Raw genomic sequence first — 23671 nt, forward strand, 5'->3', positions numbered from 1 at the left:
CTGTCTGACCTTAGACATTTCTCTTCCTATTGGCTAGTTTCTGTGATGGTTTTGTACCAGCTGTCAATTTAGCTCAGATGGAAATCCATTCCCAGAATTCCCTTCTCTAAATGATTCTTCGTTACAGCTGGTTACAAGGGAAACCTAGGTGAGGTTTGGAAGGCAGAGTGAAGCGGCAGTGTTTCTACTTTCAGAAGGGCAGTGTGGTGCAACAGGTGCCGGGCGCTGATCTTCCCGTTCACCTCGGTGGATTCGGGCAGAGGCCAGGCTTTGGTCCTTTGCCTCCCACCAGATCCCCATCTTCACCTTCTGGCCCAGGTGCACGAACAGCTTTGCAGTGCAGAGTGCCAGCTCCTTCCACAGTTCTCCCAGGTCACTGAGGCTGGAGGAGACAGGAGTCCAACACAGGTTCTAGTCTGTCCTTGCTTGTCTCCACTTCACATCCAGCTTTTCTTTCCACTGCCAGCTCTGCTAACCTATGATGACTTCAGACCCAATACCAGATGCAAAAGCAACCACTGCTCATAAACTTTTCTATAAGCTCCCACAACTGTGCAAGGCCTAAAACTTATAATAAATCCATTATTCCAAATCACCATAGTGGTTCTGCTTTCCTAACTGATATGGCTTCCATTAAATCATTTCTATTCAGAATACATACTTGGTTACAAATATTCTCTTTGTGCATGGCTTTCTTTCTTTCTTTGAAATTTATGATAGTGTCAAATGCAATCGTACTGATTTATTAAGCCTAAGTATATCATTTTATTTTACCTTCTCTTTGAGAAAGGGACTTGAAATATGCTCTTTTGCCCAATTCCCCTCAGAACTACTGGGCTGGGGAATTAGAAGTCTGATGCATCACCAGAGAATACAGAAAAACTAACAAACTAATTTGAACTTTGGTGCAATTACTAGCATTAAAAACTACCCGCACTAACTAGCTGTTTCTTCAAAATATGTTTTAATGTGACACTTGGAATGTTATACCTGCTATGACAAAACATAAACATTAAAATTTTGAAAACAATTTCAATTAACTTTTATCACAATGTATGTGCACTGAAAGTAGATAAATACTGCCATGAATGTTTCAACCTCTTACCCTTAATATTAAGATTTTATGGTCTTTTAAGGCAGGGATGCATTTTTCATTTTTACATCCTCCCATAGCGGTACACGGGTAAGTCCTTATTAAACATCAGTTGAACTGAGTAAAAAACAAACTTCAGCTTCCTGTTTTTTACAAGAAAGAAAAGAACAGCAGTACATGAACGAACAACCACAAGCAACTGCATCCTCTGATGCTTTTCTCACTATTATATAGAAACTCCAGCAGGAAACCACAGCTATATCCTTTTTGCCAGTATAGGAGAATCTTATGAATTGCTGGCAAGCATAAAAGAGCTCTATTGACATTACACAGATGTTTGTGACAATTTCTACTTACGACACTCAGGTGCCTTACAACATTTTTGCAATGTTTCTCAAGGACAAATTCCCACAGAAATATAGTCATAATAATAGTTATACCTTAACCATGTGTTTGGGGGTAAATTATATAGAAAAACAATAAACACCACTGAAATTCAATTCCTCCCTCAATGTAACTGAATTCAAAAAAAACACCTGATGTTTTCCTCATTTCACTCAGACCTGTAAAAATTTCTAGCTGACCAACTGCATTGCCCTCTACTCAAAAATCAAGAAAGTACTATTTTTTTTTCCCTTTGTGTTCAGAAGATCCCAAGCATTAGACCACTCTAGCTATGAAATATAGAAAGCCCTTTTTGTCCATTCTCATGTGTAATCCCATTCAGGATTTGCACAACACATGTTTTAAATTTGTAATGTGAGCCTTGATAATGTGTTTTTATCAATGAAGGGACTTTCCACTGAAGATCTTTTAGTTGCTCAGGAAGTACAAAGAAAAGATTATGGCAGAAGTCCAGGGCTTTCGAGGGCTTTAACTTCAATGGGAATAACAGACATGTATACTCATTTAAAACTGATGTCAGGGGTACAGAATTCTGTAGCTTTCTTGTTTGCCCACATTACCTAGTATGTAAGGTCTCCACAGAATGTTTGTTTCAGGAGTATGTGGCGTAAATGAATGAACGCATGAATGCTTGCTGCTGACGGAGGGGGAAGATAAGAAGGGTATCTTTAAGGTCCAGAAAAGGCTGAAGAGAACTAAAATTTAGAAAACAGGCCCAAGAATAAAGACTGTTAAAAATAATTGGACAGGGCTTCCCTGGTGGCGCAGTGGTTGAGAATCTGCCTGCCAATGCAGGGGACGCGGGTTCGAGCCCTGGTCTGGGAAGATCCCACATGCCGCGGAGCAACTGGGCCCGTGAGCCACAACTACTGAGCCTGCGCGTCTGGAGCCTGTGCTCCGCAACAAGAGAGGCAACGATAGCGAGGGGCCCACGCACCGCGATGAAGAGTGGCCCCCGCTTGCTGCAACTAGAGAAAGCCCTCGCACAGAAACGAAGACCCAACACAGCCATAAATAAAATAAATAAATAAAATTTAAAAATAACTGGACATTAGAGCTAGAATTGATCTTAGGGATTCCTGGACTAACCTTCTCATTTCTAGAGAGAACCTGAGGTGCCTTGGGCAATGACATGATTTCATGTACCACTTTCACAGATTGTGACACCTGTGTACCTCTCTCATGATTTCTATCTTATGTACTTCTTATCTAAATGATTTTTGACTTAATATTTTTCATTCAATTGACTGTAACTGCTGCACTAGTTAAAAATATTAGCCTAGCCTTAAGAAATGATACCTGTAAGATCACAGGTTTGTTGTGCCAGTGATATGTTTTTCATATAGCATATTTTAAAATATATACTTTAAAATTTATTCTAAGTATTTTTATATTAAAAGAAATTCATAACTATTCAATACAAAGCAAATCCGTATACTACCTAAGATCATCTCACAGGTCACTGATGGAAATCTCCCACACTTTGAAAAGCAGTGCATTCTACTGTGTTACCCTCTGGAACAGAGTTTGTATTTTGAAACAACACCAAGTGGTAAAGACATTCCATATTGATGACAAGAGTCCAGTGACAAGCCTAGTGCCTGCAGGGGACTTCTGTTTTCTTTCTTTTTAACTAGAAAAAAAATCAATCACTTATTACTTAAAAAAAACTAAGGCAGAAGTCACAACTTGAAAACAATTAGTGGATTTTCATGTTTGAAATGGACAAATATAATGTATATCCATCCTCCTGACAAGCACCATTAGTTTGTCAGAAATAGAGTTTTAAGAAGGAATTTGTCTCAAATGGGCCTCCTGTACATAGATTACCTTTTGTTCAGCCTTCCATTTGCAACCAGAACACTTAGCTGCAAGCTATAATAAGGAATCGCTCACTTTCATAAGTAAATGAATGTCTGTGATTAAAACATCAATCACGGAAACACTAGTTCTATAAATAGTTTCTAGGTCCAAAGTCCGTTGGGAAAGCTAAACACAGACTCGTGCCTGGTTTTCTTTCTTGTTATATGTGTGTATGTGCACATGTGTGTGCACGTGACTGTGTGAAATCGGTTTTTCTTTCAAGAAACAGACATGTTGTTTGTAGGACATATGTGTCACCTGGATATTCTGATAAAACGTTTTGTTGTGCTAGTTTACCACCTATACAAAGATTTTTAAAGTTTCAACCTAAAATGTTTTGTCCTTGAGCTCCCCCTGTTTGCTGAAAGAATGACTTATCACTGATCTAGAAGCTTTCACATTTGCTCTTTAAACAACATGAAATGAAATCTGAGATAGGAAAGAACAGTCTGTAAAATCCTGCCCATTCCTCGTATTTTGACTCATAGTATTAATGTTAATAACGTTCATATATTGCAGTGTATGTAGCCCAGTGCCTTTGAAGTTGTAGACAACTCTGGATTCTCACACAGCTCTACCAATTAGTATCTGAGGGACTCTGGGCAACTTACTGAATCTGTTTCCTCCTCTCTAAAATGGGGAAAATAATAGTACAAACCTCACAGATTTGTTTAAATGAGAAATGACTTTAGCAGATGCTACTGGCAGAGGAGCCTAAAGAATGAAGTTTTGAAAGGGTCAGAGGTCATTAATTATACACATCTATAACCCACCCATGTCCGGTTTCCTCACAGTGGAAAGCAGATGGATAAAGAGAAATGTATTCCGTTCTCTCGTGCCCCAGAACCAAGACGGCAAAGTGGCCTGAGTGGGTCCTTTGGTCTCTTGCTCCCATTTACCCCGCTTTACTTTCTTTTCCCTCATGTGTCTGGCTGGTCTTTTGTTCCCTCCCACTCATCATCATTAGTTCTGTAATCCAGGTACCCTCCCCCCTTTTCCCTCTGCCACTACCTTCTGGGCAGCAAGGCTAGGAAGTTCTCCTCTAAGTAGGGGTAAACACACAGAGATGCAGTCATTCACCAGGGCTTTGCAGAGACGTGAATTACCATTTGAACTTTCAGGGTCCTAACCCTGGAGAGGAAAACCAGGGTAAAGTGATGAGCGCCACCTTAGAAAAAAGACGATAGTATGAGGGCATGGGGCATCTCACTGAGCAACTATGAAAACAGACAGGTATTTTCAGTACCCTGAAACAGGTACATTACCCAATAATGATCTGACTCAAGATCATCCCCCCCAGGGTGGAGGTAATCCCTGAGAGTCTAAGTAATGGTGTAAAACCATGACCTTTAAACCATCTAATAATACACTAGTGTATCACAAACTGTTTATGAGCAATGATAAAGTACCAATGACAACAAATGATTTATTAAAAGAATAATTTAGAGCAGTTTTCTCTCATGTCAGCTATGCCAATCTCGATAATAGTCATTTCTAGAATAATGTTACCTCATTCATCTCAGTTGCATTTGTAGATGTTTTCCTGAATAGAAAAGAAAGAGAGGGGATGAAGTTACACAGAGTTTCTGGTATACTCATGGGGAGGAAACGTCCTATAGTATTCAGACTAGCCACCAGCAGAAACTTAGAAGATTTCTTAATCTTGTATCTGCCCCATTTTAGTCACTCTTGGGACCCTCTGTTTCTTAGTTGTTTTTAGCAGGATGAAGTTGAAAATACATGTGTCTATGTTTTTATTTTTGATGGCATGAAGGAAGTACAGTGTGGGAAAGACTTCTTCTAGTTTTCATGTTGGCCTGGCTAGGAAAAAAGGAACCCAGGTGTGGCGAGAAGGTGGTGAAGCTGTGAAGACGGACGGAAATTGAACTGAATTGCTGGGGCCTGAGGAAGGAAGAGGGAGGTACAGGGGTTGCTTGGTTAGGACTGAGAAAGGAGTCTGGTTGTTAGGCTGCTGGGGAAATCCCAGAGATCCTGACCAGGAAAAGAGTCCAGTGTAACCTTGCTGAGCCACATTTATCAATAAGGTTATCTAATCCAGTAGTCTGGGAATTATTTTGAAAGTTCAGATTATGTTTTATTCAACTTTGAATCCCTAGCACATAGCACACGGTCTAAGATATAAAGTACTCAACACCAACTTATTAAATGAGCCAAGCATCCATCCTCTTTAAATCAGGGCCTTCTGCCAGCCCTCTCTCACATTCTATCCTTCAACTCCTAAATAAATTCCTACTTCCAGTTTGAGGAATGCTTTTCTTTGATTTACCAAGCAGAAGTACTGATGTACCCTCAGTCCAGTCCAGTTCAGATTATTAACTTTGATCATCCCTTCCTGAGACTTGGACTCACCACTCAAAAGCCACAAACCCCAGAGGGATGATCTTTAAAAACCCATCACTGCAATTTGAAACATCAAAATAACCACCAGGGGAATAGGAGAATAGTTTCATAAGAGAGCATAAAAGTTTCAGTGTAACTAAATTTAAGGTACTTAAAATCACTAAGAAAAAAATAACTTTATCCCTAAAGAATTTGAACACCTCTGGTTTTATATATATTATCAGTACACTTCAGGTGATGCCTACTACTTAAAGATTTGGACATTATTCTAGAAGGAAATACACTCTGTCCCAAGAAAGCACAGAATAGATGTAGCACCGTGTCCTCCGCTGGCTTCCATTGATACTATTCTCAGCACTGTCTTCTTGGAGTGAAGCTGCCGAAGCACTGATACTTTGGGCTTAATAATTAGGTGCGACGACGTTTTTAGAAGTAAAGTGGGAGGCACGATGTGGAGGTGGCGGGCATGAAGTGTGCACGAGGAAGGAGAGTGGCAGCGGGAGTTGAGAAAGTAGGAGAGATGTCAGAGCTGGGAAGAGCTTTCTCTACTTTAGGGATCTGCCTGCGTTTTCCATCTTGTTGTCTCCAAAGGGCCTTTGTGTTTATTTACAACACGAGTAAATCAACCCTGACAGAGTCACCTCATTTTCAGCCACGTGAACAGAGCAGTTCCGCACAATCAAGTAGCCAGAGTGCACAGGGATCTGGGCAGCTGCAGTCACAGGTTGGAAGCACAGCCAACTACCATCGTTAGGTGACCCTTCCTCAGGTGTGCAGGCCACAGCTACAAACGGGGATACGAGTCGATACCACCCCTGACGGTTTATTCTCAACTGCCCTGCCTACCAAACAGAATGTACCATCTACTGAAAGCTCGAGATATGCTTTGGGCTTTCAGGAGGCTATGCATGTGTCGTGTCTATGGAAAGAGTTGTACGTAAAACAAAGATATGGTGCATTTAAAAATATATAAAGCTAAACGACAAGGACCTACTGTAGAGCACAGGGAACTATACTGAATATTTTGCAATAACCTATAAGCGAAAAGAATCTGAAAAGGAATATATATATATACATATATATACACATATATACACACACACACACATATATATATAACTGAATCGCTTTACCGTACACCTGAAACTAACACTATATTGTAAATCAACTATACCTCAATTTAAAAAAAAGCAAAAAAAAAAAAAATAAGCAATCCAATGTAAAACTGTAATCATTGGTCATGTTAAAGAATAAATAATTGATCAAACTTTTTGTTTGTTTTGCTTTTTGCAACACGTGGTAGAGTAAAAAGCAAGCAAACAAAAATTTCCACTATTCTCTTCTTAACAGACCAGGTCAACTCAGTTTGTATTCATTACCCTTTCACAGAATCTACATATTCTGATGATGAAAACCGTTTAGACTCTCGCTATAGTTTACGGGGCTTAACTACATTCAGCACAGTGGCCTCTCTACTGTGTAGAGTCCCATCAATTTCATGAGCACACTCACAGCACTGGAGAGCTCAGTGGTACTTAGAAAACATCTCGTCCAGGCTTTGTGAACTCAGTATCTACGGCTTCTAGGTAGCTCACACAATTAAGGGAAGCTGTTGAGTACAAGGGACTTATATGAAGTCTCAATGTCAGGGAGACAATAGGGAGTAGTGGGGTCTGAAGTGTAATAAAGAGGTAGCACATACTGTTATTCAACTCCAGCTTAGAGAATGTGGGTTGGTGTTTCATTTTTATAATAGATCTTCTGATTTTTAAATACTGGCCTAATTAAAAAGAAATACCTGCAGGCCAAGTAGAACATGATCGTCCTGCTGGGCCCACAGACTGCCAGTTTTCAATGTCTGATCTGTAACATACATCCTCACACCTGTCTGGGCAGTTTAAGTGAAGTGCAGCAGATCCCTCAGATGCTCATGGCAAAGGATTCTTTCGTTCTGAGAATCTACATATGTAGACAAGAAATCATCCCCCACGTGAAAGGAGAAGGCATAGCCATTTTCACTCAGTCAGAGCTTAGCCCCTGACCTTGACATTGACAGATTTCTGCTCTCTGACTGCTTTCAGAACTTGTTCAACGTGAAAAACAAAACCAATCCTCCACACCCATTTGTCATAAGCAATTTTTACATATTCAAGGATGCAGGGGGAAATGTACATCTATTTATTAACCTTAGCTCTGGTTAAAATTCTCATTAGCATTAAAATTCTAGTCACTTCGGTTTTGCCTGCATATTTCAAGGAGAAATAATTTGTAGGATTCAAGGAAAGGCATGCTTAGAGAACAACACAAGTAAGGATAAATTAAACATTCATGCCATGGGAACTTCCCTGGTGGCGCAGTGGATAAGACTCTGTGCTCCCAATGAAGGGAGCCTGGGTTCGATCCCTGGTCAGGGAATTAAATCCCAGACGCGTGCCACAGCTAGGAGTTCACATGCCGCAACTGGGGAGCTTGGGAGCCTCGGCTGAGGAGCCTGCCTGCCTCAACTAGGAGTCTGCGTGCTGCAACTAAGGAGCGGGTGAGCCACAACTAAGGAGCCTGCCTGCCTCAACTTAGACCTGGTGCAACCAAATAAACAAATAAATATTAAAAAAAAAAATTCATGCTATGTATAAAATAGTAGTTAGAAACAGGTCTAAAGAAGCATGGAGAGTTTGCTGAAATAATTGAGCTTTAAACCATGTTTTGAGGGGATTGAGAAACTAATTTCAGATGAAGAAATAAGCCTTCCAAAATGATGTAATGGCAAAGGCAAAGACCAAAGTCCAACAAAGTGGAACCCACAATGAATCAAATATCTTTTGCATTTTTGGACAATAACAAAATTTTTTAAAAGTGTATCATGAGAAGGCACATTCACATCAGAGTGAAAAAAAAAAAGAAAAGCAGTTTAAAAATTCTATATTATATTCGGCAGCCCTGTCCTACACAGGTGTAATTCAGAACAGACACCCAGACGCGATGCAAAATTCTGAATCCTGATATTTGCCATATTGTCCTTATTAAGGCAGACATACAGGCACAGGGTATTAGATTTTAGAAAAATTGTCAACAAGAATTGAAACAAAAAGTTCTCTGATTCTTCAGAAAATATACTGAACATAAACATTTAACTCCCTCAAGCATTTCATTTGCCCAAAGTTTTATGTTATAAAGAAAGTCTCCCATAGACACAATATGGTTAGTTTAATTTGAGTCTATTTAGAAGTCAATATCCTGAAAAAACAGTCAAGAATCTGTCCCCATAAAACATCTTGAGTATTCCCCCTAAACTAGATCTCTCACTTTGTTGGACCATTTGCAATTCAGGCTTTAAAAAAAATGATTCTCTGCAACTTCCTTTGCCTCCAGAAAATTAGTAGGTCCAATTAGATTTTTTAAGGAGCTCTGGAGCTCTCTGCCCAGCTGTCTGTTACTGAATTAGCAACAGTCCTGAGGTCCCTAGAGGCGCTTGTGACTTTGTGGATTTTTACTCTCTGGCCTTGAGTTTTTTTCAGGGATTGCTTGCTTCTGCCAGTATCACAGGCTGTGACTACTGACTAAAGCAGTCTTCCTAGGGATGGCCTGGGTACCCACTGGGTTTAGGACCCAAGAATTAACATTTTAAAATTGAATCTGGTGTGTAAGGCCAAGAAAGCACCTGGCCTCAGATCACACAGCTGATCCCCACAATTTTTCTGCCCCATCAGACCCTTGAGACAGAGATCACTGCATTGACTCGCAACTTGGGAGGAAGGGCTGCAGGAGTAATTTGATTTCCCTCCCCCTACCACTGAGGAGCCCTCAGACCCTCACTTCAGGTCCTGTTCCTCCTCCCCTTAGTGGAGAATCAGTGGAGAATTAGAAGGCGGAGGTCTAGATTGTTTTGCCCCAGTTCTAAGAGTGATTTAGGACAATTTATTAACTTGTCTGGGACTCACCTGTAATCTGTCTACTTCCTTGTATATAAAGGCAGGACTAAACAGGGGTGTCCAAGTCTGGCTATGGACATCCTTTGGGGACCATTACAGAATACAGATTTCTAAGCCCCACCTACAGACTTGGATTCGGATTCCATAGGTCATAGCATTTAACCCTCCAGCTAAGGGTCAGTTACTACTGACTGAAAATAATCATTCGGGCCCTCAGTTACGCTGCTAGCTTCAAAGTAAAGCTGACAGTCTAATTACAGACATGAAAAATTAGAAAGTTGCTACTGTACTGCCAACTCTAACATGCCCAGATAAAAAGCTGTGAAAATTTTTCTCACCGGCATTCAGGACAGTAATTTGAATTGCAAGAGTATGTATATATATGTATATACATCTTCCCCCGTGAAATTCAACAAATGCCTTTTCAATTCAAATGCAGCCTCTAAGTGTTTTTATTATTCCAGACTTGACTCATGCAAAAAAGTTAGATTATCACTAGTCTAAACATTCTGATGTGGAGAAAGATGAAAGAGGAGTCCAGGACATCTTTATAAAAAAGTGAATTTCCATATTTGACTGCCTTTCAAATCAATCAATTGAAGCGCATGAGTCTCTATTTTAACTGGCAGTGGTTCTCCTGGTTAAAGGTACAGCTTTATTCAAGAGGATATCAATATCATAAGATTGTTTTACTGCTTAGGAAAGACAGCAAGAGCTGAGAGTAGCCCACCAAAAGTTTTCAGAAACACAAGTAATGACTGTTTTCTCTGATTTTACCTCCTCAAAATAACTATTTAGCTATAGCAAAACATTCTGAGGTTAATTTCTCAAAGTGCCTGTAAACATATTTACATATTTAGCTAAAATGATGGACAAGTCAGAGAGCAACTGAAAGAGAAAATCTGGCAGTTTCTGCCCTTCCTTTTGGGATTCTGAGTACCAAGTGGTCTGATTCATCTTCACAGAGCTGCCAGCGCCTAGCGCGGGGCGTTACACCTACAAGGCACTCAAGAAAGAAGACTTGCTGGAAACGATAGAAGGGTCTGCTCTATTTATGACAATCACTTGATCACCCTTGACCCTCTGTGCCAATGACTATACTTGTGTTCTGAGAAATGAAATAATCATGCTACAATGTGGTGTATCACATAACTTCAATAATTCAACCATTAAATTCATTTGAAACAAGCCTTAGCCATTAAATGATTGCAAAAGAAAGAAAAAGATGGCAGGAAATAAGAGATTAATGACTGACATGATGGCCCTTCTGTCTAGATTTTCCTAAAGTACCAGGATTAGGAAAAGAAATCTTAGATAGAAAATAAATAAATTATAGAAGTAAGTGATTTTTGAGTCATATTTTAGTCTAAACAGAAATTCTGCTGTAATTCTCTCCCTCCCAACTCAATATTCATTTTTTTCTTTTCTAAGTGACTCTTAAATAAACCTCACATTACCCCACCTCCTTCTCTACTTCCTCCTCCTATATCACCAGCCCTTGCTCACTGCCCACCAGATCCATCCATCTTTCATAAACTACCTCAAGTTCCACCTCCATTCTGAACTTTTTCTAGACTAATTCAGTCCCCAAGGATCTCCCTCTCCTCTGACTGTACTGCCATGAATTTACTGGTAAATTATGATGCCTTGCCTTTCTCAAGACCAGTTTGTTATTCAGAATATGGCATAAATGCTTGTGTAGTAGATCTCTAGTTGACTCTCGGGTTCTTGCAAACTGGAAGCATCTCTTCTTTGTATCACTTAAAGCAGTAGCTTTTGGACCTTCTGAAACGATGCATAATAAGATAGACGTTTTATCATAGCCTGATGTGTATATACATGTAGATATCTATTTAAAAGTTCCAAGAACAATACTTATTTACCCGCCTATTCTGTTTTACTCTATTTTGTTTTTCAAAAATAAAAGTGCTATCAGACCCAGTAAACTGACTTCACAACCGGTTGTGACCAGTTCTAGTAGGGCACTTATTGATTACTCTGGGATTGCTGTATGTAATTTCCTTCACTTTAAATAATTGTATAATTATCTGTGGCCTTTGGGCTTTTCCTGAGTTCCTTTTTTTTTTTTTTTCTTGCCTTTTGGAGTCATCTGGGACAATTAAATGCTTGGAATATACAAGTATTTTCCATTCTTTTGCCCTGAGCAATGCTGTCATAAAGATTCCCTGCATTTCTATAAAACTCAAATCTCCATTCCCTCATTCTCTTTTATTTTCGCAATATGCACAGTAGGTGGTAGACATTTCCTGGATGAAGAAATTGAGGCACAGAGAATTCTGACTTCCTCAAGGACATATCTCCCTTTTAATCAGGCTATCGTAAATTAAGGTAAATATGGCTTCTAGATAGTTGAAAGAGATAAACTTGGGTAATATGAACAACACAGAGCCTCAACATGAATGTATTTACCTAACGTGTCTGGATCAAATGGTCTCCTGGCCAGACGAGTTAGCAGCTCTTCTGGATTTCAGTTTGAGGATGGATCCACTTCCTTCTCCATCCCCATCTTTCCATCTTTCTATCCTCACAGTTTTTCAACCACCTAGAGCTACTTGTTCTTCCTGGGCCTCTGTATATTTTGGTCCCTATACCAGGAGTGCCCTTCTCTCTCGTCTTCGCCAGGCTAGCCCCTCATCCTTCAGGTCCCTGGGGCTGTTCCTCTCCCCCTCCGCACCCTGCCTGCCATAGCACCCTGTACTCTCCCCGTCCGAGCACTCAAGTAGCTGTTCCTCCCTCCCTCCCAAGTCTTGCAGGCCGAGACTCTTCTATTCCACAATCTAGGACCACGTCGAGTTCAGGATAAAAATATGTAGAAGGCATAAAGGAATCAATAAGAGAGTGCATAAAGAGATGCCACTGAAAAAGTTCGAGTGTGATCTGGGACTGGAATTGTGTGTCCTGACCCTCCGAGGCCAACCTTTCATGATTTTGTGATTCTATGATCAATATTTTAGTGCTTCCTTGAAAGCTGCGGATTTTGTGACTGGAAATTCATACAGTGAAGGATAGCTGTGTCTAATACATTCTTTCAAGTTCATTTAGGGTACAACCAAGGATAGGTTGAAAGGACAAATAATTAAGTGTATTGGGCAAGTGTATTTGTTTTAAGGCAATTTTTAAAAAACACCCAGATTTTAAAACTGCTTGTTGGAACCCACCCTGCCCTCCAATTGAGGCGCTTCTGATTCACATCATGCCTCAGTCCTCTGTTTCCAATATGAAGCTATACACTGGCAATTTTGCCCTCATCATTTTCATAAAAGTCTACTGAGTGATTGCGCGAAGCCTCACCGCACCAAAACACACTTTACAAGGATCTCCATGAGTTCCTCTGCACTGTTTTCAAAATAAATTCCGATGATATAACATCTAGGCTTGCCATGGCAATTACTACTTTTTTTTTTTCTGTTTATGAAACAACAACCTCTCCCCTCCACTAAACGCACCAAAAAGCTTGAAAAATGTTCTTCGTGATCCTATTTCAAAAGAATATTCTCTAATATAAATTCCTGCCATTCCCAGATAACAACAGAGAAGATTTTCTTCTTTAAGCTGTGACTCATGTATCTTTGTTCCCACAGTTGCTACTCAGGGCAGGCCAATGGTGAACACAATGGAAGAGAAAGAATAGTTTATAACTGGAAAATAAGCAGATTCGGGAGACGTACACTCAAAGCATTATCAAAGTAAAATATGCAGCTGTACCAGCAAGAGCAAACAAAAGCCCACGCAGGAGATGTGTAAATATTTCATGAAGCTAAAGCCTTAATCAACTCTCTCTCCAAATCTTGCTGGTGCTGTAAACACTTCAGTTCCTCCCAGTCCCACCATGACCCAGATTCTTTGCAAAAAACAAAATGAAAACATGGTCCAATGGATCTTTAACAAATGTGTTAGGAAAAATATTGACATGGAGCATATCCAAGGTATTTGCCTTAACAGGAAGAAGAGGATACCTTAATAAAAGGTGGTTGCTTCTTGGTGACTTTCAGAGCTTCGTTTCTCCCCTCCTCCTCCAAACCATTGCCTTTTTCCCACCACCTGTGCTGCTTTCTGGACCTTCACATCCTCTTAACCTTGAACTACCTACACCCCAAGCCGAGATTTCTCCCAATGCCCCTCCGAAAAGCCCTTGCACCCTTTTGGGGCTTTGCTGCCTTCCCACCACCCAAAATGCACCCTCCAGTGTTTAAATTCCTCTCCGCCCCCCTCTTCACTGTCCATTGTTGCGTCTGAAATTTTGCCTGTATCTTGTAGATCTGCCTGGTTGGCATAAGGATCTGTCTGTGTATTGGCTGACAGTGTTCTTCAGTGATTTCTTTTCTAAAATCCATCTCCGAAGAACTGTTTATAGCCTCTAGTCTCTACCCTCATTCAGTGTGGTTCCAAAGTTCACCTCTAGATACTAAACAGGTCTCTGCAATGATTTCCCTTTATCAACCTCTGCCCGCCCTTCTCTCTCCGCCTATCTCAAGAAAAACTGTATATGTGTAAATGTGTGGATACACATGCACACAAACGCATGTATATTATATATAACGATAGTATGTTTCCCTTAAAGGAAATAAGCGTAGGAAAATGAGAAAAATGCTTGTGTAGTATTGCCAAACGCGCGCGCACACGCGCACACACACTTCTATCTGGATATTCAGTGTGCAGACCTGATTGATTATAAATACTTCTCCCAAGCACAAGAACAGCAGGCGTCTTCTCTCCTTTACCTTCAAAGCCAGAGCCTAAGGGAGCAATGACCTTGCCGAGAAATTCATCACCCGCGAGAAAGACGGCCCCTCCTGGAGCTCAGGCTGGGACGGGGACGAGAGCAACAGGCAAAAAGGACCACCTGGCAAAATGTGGGACCGAATCCACTCCCCACCAGTACTGAGCACCCCGCAAAGCTCCGGTCCCCTAGGGCTGGACCCTAGCCGGGCAGAGGTGGCTCGGGGGGCCGGCTCCTGCCGCGGCCGCCGGTCGCCTACCTGCTGTCGCCCGGCTCTCCCGGCGCGGCGGGGCCGCTGCCTGCGCTGTGCCGGCGGCCTCCCGTCGCATATCCCGAGCAGCGGCTCCCGGCGCCACGCCGATGGCTCGGGCGGGCTCGGCAGCGGCGGTCCTCCTCACACGCGTTCCGGGAGCGAGCGGGACGCTAGCAGGAACTGCAATTACTACGCAAAGCGCAGAGGCGGCGCGCAGGGGCCGGGCGGAGACGCCGGGGGGCACCGCGGGGCCGCCGCCGCCGCCGCCGCCGGGCACTGAGCCAAGCTGGAGGTGGGCGTTCACGTGCCCGACTGCTCACCCGTCAGGCCCGGGCTGCGGCCATCTGTCCTCGCCGGCGGTGCTGCTCCGCCCGAGCCTCCGGGGAAGGGGCCGGGGGGCGGGGGTGGGCGGCGGCGGCGGCGGCACCACCGGCAGCGGCTCCGGGAGCAGCAGGCCGCCGAGCTCCGCCCCCGCCGCGGCCCCGCCCAGCCCGCTCGTCCCTGGGGAAGGGCTTGCGGCGGCTGCTACGGCGGGCCGGGGGGCAGCCGGGCGCGGGCTGGCGGGCTGCGGAGCCCCTGCAGGCAGACCGGCAGCAGATGGAAAGTTAAGAGAAGGATTACGGTAGAGGGCTTGGGGCCGAGAGCGACTCAGCAGGGATTCTGGCTCTTGCTCCCTCCCGCAGGTCCCCAGACTCCATGCTGTGTCTAGACGCCAGCAGACGGTTTCTCATAAAGCCACGCGCCGGGGAGCTCTGAAAGCGGGGAGACCACCCAGCGTTTCCTGGGTGTTGCAACATGTACGGTACCTGCGTGTTTGGAGACGGCATTGTTGCTAGGGTTCCTGTCTCCCCGCCCCACTGCGCTCTCCTGGGCGTGGATGGCTTTGGAAAGTGTCCACTCAAAGCGGCTCCAGCAACACTGAATGGATGTGTAATATGGCTAGCGGCTGTAGATGGTGCAAATGATTCAATGAAAAGGAATCCTATTCACTCAGGATTTGCTGGCAGGCACTGTGCGAAATGCCTTATATGCAGCCTCTGTAATTCTCATAACGACCGAGTGAGGTGGGTGTTATTCTCCACCTTATTGATGAGAAAACGGAGGCTTTGATGATTCAGACACTTCGCTTGAGGTCACACAGTAGTGACCTGCACAGTTGGGATTCAAAACGCTGCAAAATATATCCTCTCTCCCATGGGAATCTCCTGGGGATCTTGTTAAAATGTAGATTCCGATTCCGTATGCCCAGAGTGGGCCTGAGGGTCTGCATTACTAACAAGCGCACAGGGGGTGCCCGTGATGCTGGCCAAGGGACAAAACTTTCTAAACCACTAGGTCAGGGATTTTAATAAGTTTCTTCCTTCACGGCAGCTCTAGGTGATTGACAGCAACTTCCTAAAGGTGGGTTAAGAAGGATTCTAAGGCCGTGTCTTGGCTTTTGGGCAAAGAATGTTGCAGTCCATTAGCCATGTTCAACTGGGTTAACGGAGAGAAGTTTGTGACCAGGGTGCCAGGTGGCCACTTCTACCACTGCTAAAATAACACGTCGGTTACTGAGGGTGGTTATGATGTAACATTCAAGGATGGACGTCTTCATTCCAGTCCTTGCCCTTGTTTAGAAAACATGAAGTCAAAGTTTTACACCTAACATTTGTATAACACAAAACACGTTGCACAGTGCTCACATGAATAATTTTATCTGTCTTCATAACGACGCTGTAAGGCAGGTATAATTTCACTTTACAGGAAAGGAAGCTGCGGTAGAGTGATTTTCCTGATATTACACAATTAATAAACATGTGGTGGGGACTAGATTGTGACAGATCCCTAGCTCAGGACTTTTTTTTTTTTATTATACCATTGTATTAGTTTCCTACTGCTGCTGTAACAAATTACCACAAATTTAGTGGCTTCATACAACACAAATTTACTATTTTATAGTTTTTGAGGTCCAAAACCTGAAAATAGGTTTTACAGGGCTAAAATCAAAGGGTCATTAGGGCTATGCATTCCTTCTGAAGGCTCTGAGGGGAGAATCTGTTCCTTCCTCTTCTTTCCCAGCCTCTAGAGGCAGCCTGTATTCCTTGGCTTGTGAGCACATCACTCAGACTTCTGTTTCTATCCTCTACTCTGACTCTGACCCTCCTGCATCCCTCTTATAAAGACTCCTGTGATTATGTTGGTTCAACCCAGATAACCCAGAATAACATCCCCAGCTCAAAAGCCTTAATTTATTCACATCTGCAAAGGCTCTTTTGCGATGCAAGGTAACATATTCATAGGTCCCAGGGATTAGGATGTAGGTACTTTGTGAGGGTCATTATATCTACCAAAACTTCACTTAGTGCTTATCCTATAGTTTCTACTGTATTTTACTCATCCTTCTGTTCTGCTTGATTTCTCAGACTGCTGGGAAGTTCTTTCAATGGAAATATTCACTTGAAAGTCATTCAAGAGACAATAACAAATGTATAGTGGCGAGAAATACCCCGAGGCCGTGAAAAAGCCATGAGGATGCCTAGGATTGTGGTCATGAAGTGGACACATAAAATTAGGAGATACTTATTGGTCTGAATGGCACTGAGGTAATCCTTAGGGGACGTCCTAACCACAGGTATAGGCTCACTTTAGCAATACAGAATTTTTTTAAAAAATTCTGCTTCTCAAAGGTACATTGTTCTATGATGAATAAGGCAATTCAGAACTCATACAAAATTGAGTATAACACCAAATTCCGAAGAGTAATAATTATCGGAGTGATGATAAACATTAAACCAGTATGTGAAACAAAGCCAAATCATATTATTGAATTCCTCAAGGAATTTATAGAAAGACTCTGACATGCACAAGTTTAACATTTCATTAGGAGCACAGAATTTATGGAAAATGAAAATAATAAAGGATTTAAACAGAGGAAAGAGGAGAAGCAACGTGAGATGGTACTTGGTTAATTGCCAAGTGAATCAGGTAAAGTGAAAATTGTATTTGGAAGTTAGGTTTATATAGGGGAGTGGAAATAAAACTGGAAAGGTAGGTTAGAGAATTGTGTTGTGAAGGCTCTTAAATGCCAAATTACAGAGTTTAGACTTAACCTGAAATAATAACAACAATAATAATACCTTATGTTCACGTAGTGCCGAGTAATTTACCAAGTGCTTTTTACATATTTTCAGTTATTTGAGTTCCTTCCCTCTGCCCCCAGAGAAGCAGGCCAATATGCTCACAAACACACGAACACATACGCCCCTCACATCACATGGGGAAGGAAATGCAAGCTTCTTATCAAAGAGGTGTTCTCAACCACTCTATATAAAATAGCAGCTCCCTCCCCACTTACCTGTCATTCTTCCTATTCTCCTTACCCTGCTTTATGTTTTTCCATCAGACTTCCTACTGCATTCTGTATTTATTTGTTTATTGTATGTCTACTGTCTATGAGGGCAGGGACTTTGTGTCTTTTGTTCTCTGCTAAATCCCTGTCACCTAAAACAGTACACACCATTTAGTAAGGGCTCAGTAAGTTGAATGAATCATTATCCCCAATGTATAAACCAGGAATCAAATCCCAGATGTTTAAATAAACTTTGTTAGGTTCCACAGCTGTTCAGTTCCTTTACCAAGACTGAAGCCCCGTGTCCAGCCAAATGCTTTTTTGATAGTCTATTTCCTTTCTGAGTGAAAGCTCTTAGGGCTGTTTAGACAGGGGCAGCACTGTATTTTAAAAAGATGAGAATCTTCTCTAAATGTCACATCTTTCCTAAAAACTTCATCAGTTTAGCTGGATTGGCAAGAGGCATTGGCGGGATGAGTTAGCAATGGTAGATTTTGAAGGGCTGCCGTCACTCCTGCATTAGTTGGCACTGAGTAATACTGTAAGTTGTTTCGTAATTGTTCTCTGGTTCATTCATACGTGTGTCTTGACACTTTGTATTACACTTTTTGGGCTCAGTGACTATAACTTCTATTTTTTTGTTTGTTTAATATCCATGCATTCTCCCCAGTGCTGGACTCTAAATCGATTTTATCGCTGCATGGTTACAAAGCCATTGCTTTAAAAATCATATCCTTACAAACCACATTTAAGACAGTGTAGGGGATTCAAATATGCCACCGCAAAATATGCCACTTTGGCATAAGGATTGTTTTGAGCTGGAGGAAAATGAGAATCAACAGATGCAGATAGAAGCCTTCTTGGAGTTTCCGTTATCTGACTAAAACCAGAAACTTCTGAGAAGTGAGGATTACCCTAAATCCCCTCTCCCGGGGCAGTTTTAAGGCCATGAAGAAAACAGAAAGCTGGCCACGAGATAAGTCTGCAAACAAATCTGATTAAAATAACTCATCTTTAATTAGGTTTCCCCCTATATATTTGCCTTCCCACAGTTTGCTGCCCCTAAAAGCCTAAACCCCTTTTTCCTTTGTCTTGTTATCTCTATACAAATTTACTGTTTTTGTGAAGATGCTATATAAGCCCAAGTTCTAACCACCCCTTTGAGTTACTCATCACTCAGTTTCTTCTGCATCTACGCCTGATGTACATACGTATTAATAAACTCTGTTTCTTTTTCTCCTGTTAATCTGTATTTTGACTGTCTAATTTTCAGGGCCCCAATTAGAGACCCTAGGAGGATAGAGGAAAAAGGTTTTTTCCCCTCCTATATAATAGGAAGAAAAGAATTCCAGTGGGAAAGGGAACCTCTTCTTTTTATGGAAGAAAAAAATATTTTCCAGAACCCATTCTCTTATTCCCAAGTCATTGGCCAGAATTCAGTCACCAAATCACCCAAGGAGGCGGTGAAAGTGAGCACCTAGCCAGGAGGAACAGGCTTGCTTTGATTTTTCTAGGCTGGTTGTCCTGGTGCCCCAATCATAACCAAGGTTCTGTTATTAAGAGAGAAGGAACGTAGGCTCTAGGATCAGCCCTTAGTAGTGTCTTTCACAGAGAATCAGTATAGAAATACTGAAGACTCACAGTAAGGTCCGTTTTGATGTTACCTGACTGCCTTTGGATTTCTGGAAAACTAGGGCCAGTCATATAAGTCAGGCTCTTACCTATTTTCCTCCCTTCGCTCTCTCTCTCTTGCCCCTATTCCCTCCCCCCACCTTTCTTGTTATTCTTTTCCTTTCTTTCTTCCTTCCTTCCTTTCTTTCTTCCTTTCTTTATCTTTCTTTCCTCTTTCTTTCTTCCTTTCTTTCTTTCCCCTTTCTTTCTTTCTTCCTTTCCTCTTTCTTTCTTCCTTTCTTCCTTTCTTTCTTCCTTCCTTTCTTTTGCTTTCTTTCCTCTTTCTTTCTGTCTTTCTATTTCTTTCTTTCCTTCCTTCCTTCCTTCTCCCCTCCCCCTCCTTCCCTCCCCTCCTCTAATACTAAATAGCCTCTGCAGCATCATTTATAGTCATATTTAGTATTCTACTGTATATTTAATCAGTGCCCTACTGTCAAAGGTTTAGATTCTCACCATCTGCAATAGTCTTAAGATAGGCTTGTTCAGTTGATTGGATAAAAGACACTCAGATCACTGCTTGTCACACCAGTGTCTCTCTTGCTGCTCCCCGAGCTCACATTTTCCATTCCTGCCCCAGTGGTTTGTAAAGCACACGAGTATATTTTCCCACAGCACCATGACTTTGTTTTGATTTGTACCCGCCCCTCACCCACCTCCCGAAACGCCCTTTCCTCAGAGCCACTTGTCAAATTCCTGTTCCTCTGGCAAAATCTAGTTTAGCTGTCCCCTCCTCCGGGAACCCTTGCCCAGACCACCCAGCCCCATATTTAATTACTTCTTCCTCTGTGATACGTCTGCACCGGGTATCAATCTTTGCTCTGGTTAAAGCACTGTACCAGAATTTGTGTTTTTATTTGTTTTTCTCCTTTAAGAAACTCTGAGTCCCATGAGGACAAGTCTTTGTATTATATTATTTTCTGTTGTCAAACTTGGCACATTGCCTATTGATTGTCAACATTCGTAGAATTTCAGGCCGGCTCAATTTTTAAAAGGACTGACTCTGCTTCAGTTGTTGTGCTAGGTGTTTTAAAGTTTATTACTCTATTCAATTAAAGTCAGAGGAGATGGAATTATCCTTTTACAACAAAAGACATCCAGCTAACTTTAAGACAAAGGAAGAGTCCTAAATTACTTTAGGCTCTGAAAACCGTGGTTGTGCTGACGCCATCTTCATGGCTCCGCAGTGGGGCAGTGTTTGGTTTGTACTTGGCCATTTTTGCCATATGCTCTTAAGGATAACCATCACCTTCCATTTAAAAATTGCATGTCACACACGTAAAAAATCTATTTCACACAGGACCATTTTTTCAAGTGATTATTTTTCCCAGGAACTTTTAGGCTATGAGGAGAAGAAAACAAACACACACACACACACACACACACACACACACACACACACACACAGAAATATGCTGAGTTGACATCAGCTACTGTGAACTTGTTTGAAAGATGCAGGGAGGGAAGGACACACAGGGACCCATTTATGGAAGAGAGCTGCTGTTTCTGTCTTCTAAACTTCCACTGAGGAATATCCACTGAGGAACCACACCTCAGTCCATGTGCTTGGGTGGAGCTGACCTTGACCAGGGTGCATATATGACCTAGGACAGAGAAATAGAAGGACCACCTGTCCCTGGCCATAGTGATCGGTTCACGAATATGTGCAATAACCAAACTATGGCTGGAACACTTGGGAAAGATGGGGTCTCCTGCCTAGTAAAATGTAAAACTGAGGATGCTAGTGGGGACCACTTGGAAGAAGCTTGCATGAGGGAGACATGAAGACAGAAGAAAGGAAAGCAGGGCTGGGAGATGGAGAGAAAGAGATAGAGTTCTATTTCTGGTGATATCATTTAAACCTCTACATTCAGCCATCCTTGAATTCAAGTTCTACCGTTGAATTTTACACTGCTCAGTCATTTTCAAGGTGGGTTTGTCTCCTGCAAGGGAAGAGTTCTTATAGGCTCTTACAACAGCTGCACAGAAAGACTTCGTATGTCCCTCAGAATAGAGCAGCAGACGCAGTGATTGGCAATGGCGCTTATGGTCCAACAAGAAGCTCTGGTGACTTAGTCACACTATTCCTTAAGAAGCATCCATTTGCTGTTGCTTCTTTTTCTGAAGCCTGCAAAGGACCTTGTAACTGTCTTTCTTTCTGTTTCTCTGTTTACACCACTATTCCCTGAATTCTTCTTTTTCTCTGCACAACTTGCATTCAAGCTTCCCAAGAAAGAGAATCTGACTGACTACTTGATACATTCCCTTCAATGTATGAAGTGCTTTCTTGTAGGTCGTTCCCTCTGGCATGATTTCCTGCCCCAGATCTGCCCCTCCCCCCTCCCCCCACCCGTTTTTTTGGCCAATGTCTATATATCTTTCAAGTCTTAGGTAAAGCCATTTCCTCTAAAAAGACTATCTGAGACTCTGGGATTGGGTTAAGTACTTCTCCTCTGTGTTCTTAAAGCACCTACCTGTTCATCACTTGGTATTACATTGCCTATTTATATGTCTGCCTCTTTACCACAACTCCTAGGCTGTAATTTCTTCGAGGACAGGACTTTTTTCTTGGTTTACGAGTGGCACCTGGCGTAGTACGTAGCACACAGTCGATACAAAAAAACAATATTGGTTAACTATTGAATAAAATAATTGACGGTTAGATTAGGGTGTATCCCCAGTCTCTATCAGAAATACCATTGACCAAAATAGCAAGGGCTCTCCAGAATTAGTTCACTCAACATGTTCAAGGTGTAACATCGGGAAAAGGACTGGAATACAACTAATGTAAAGAAAACTGTAGCGTGAGTTGAAAGTTCATATGACCATTTAACTTATGTAAATATAAATACATAGTATTGGGGAGGGATGGTGAGAGAAATACAGCAATACAATTCATAGGATACAGGCATTAGGACATGACATTCCACCATTTAGCGTTTGACCCGGGGTTAGCATGAGATAAGAGACAAAAACCTGCTGTTCCCTCAGTAAGGCTCTCATAGCAGAGTTCTCTTGACAGACTGGGGAGTATTCTGGTGTTTAAAGGTCCCTTTTTTCCCATAAAATATGGCACCTGAACACAATCAATGACTTGCTTTGGTATTAGACCAAAGGTTCAGAAGTCTGTTCCAATGATGGAAGAAAGAGTTCAAAAGAGGAGATACTACTTTCTTCTGAGAAAAATTGATAGATGATTGATAGACAGACTGACAGACAGATAGATGAGCTAGTGTTGAATATATCTTTTGATTGCAGAGGCTTGGAAGTCCCTGCCTTTCTCTTACACAGTGTTGCTAAGACCTCAGGCTTTTCACCATATATACTCAAGTTTTCAGATCCAAAGCCAAGTCTAACAAAGACAGGCAGTAGACTCTCACCCTCCAGCTGGTGGAATATGGAAATAAGCTCACTAAATTTCCACATTGAACGTGAAATGACTGAGGTGGGCCCTGGGCCACTATGTCTACGATGATGATCAACCTTCATCTCTGTTCTCCACCAGGTTCTCCTGGTTCATATGGGCCCACTTCTGCCTGACTTCTCAGTAATGCTTCATCTGCTGGCATTTCAGCCTGCTTGTTTAAGACCCCGACCCTTCTTATCCCTTGCCCGTCCATCTTCTCCAAGGGCAATGAGATAATGGTACTTGGTGCAACTTTCTCTGGTAACTGGGTAAAGTTCTGCTCTAAATTGGATGGACCTTCTGGAAAGAGAATGCGACTAGCACGTGGCTGTAGGTATAACCACTCTCTAGAAACTGGCTGCCTTGCCTAAGACTATTCCACCTTCTTAGGGGAGCAGAGACTTCTAAGACTACTCTACCTTCCCCCCACCTTAAAAATGTTGGCTGTATGTTATAAATTTGCTGTGTTCTTTCCAGGCACTATTACTTTTTTCTGAGTTAGGCCTATAAACCAAATTCATTTCCATAGTACACATTTCCCTGGTTCTCTATCCTGCTGACATCACCAACATTCTCCATAAAAATACAAACATTATTCCACAATGTCCATCAACTGATAAA

At 42.1% G+C, this 23671-nt stretch overlaps 1 protein-coding gene across 4 annotated transcripts in view; it reads right to left on the minus strand.

Moving 5' to 3' along the window:
* Positions 1-19803, minus strand: part of GPRIN3 (GPRIN family member 3) — an 80379-nt gene extending 60576 nt beyond the window's left edge. The window contains exon 1 of one of the 4 annotated variants that reach the window (XM_082391669.1): positions 15452-19803. The gene's annotated coding sequence lies outside the window, so the exon portion shown is untranslated. Of the gene's footprint in view, positions 1-14393; positions 14528-14651; positions 15101-15451 lie in introns of those variants that run through there. The other 3 variants (XM_082391668.1, XM_082391667.1, XM_082391671.1) reach the window with 3 other exon arrangements.
* Between the last annotated feature and the right edge of the window lie 3868 nt (positions 19804-23671).

This window comes from Balaenoptera borealis (genome assembly GCF_965194805.1).
Source record: "Balaenoptera borealis genome assembly, chromosome: 4".
Taxonomy (NCBI): Eukaryota; Metazoa; Chordata; class Mammalia; order Artiodactyla; family Balaenopteridae; genus Balaenoptera; species Balaenoptera borealis.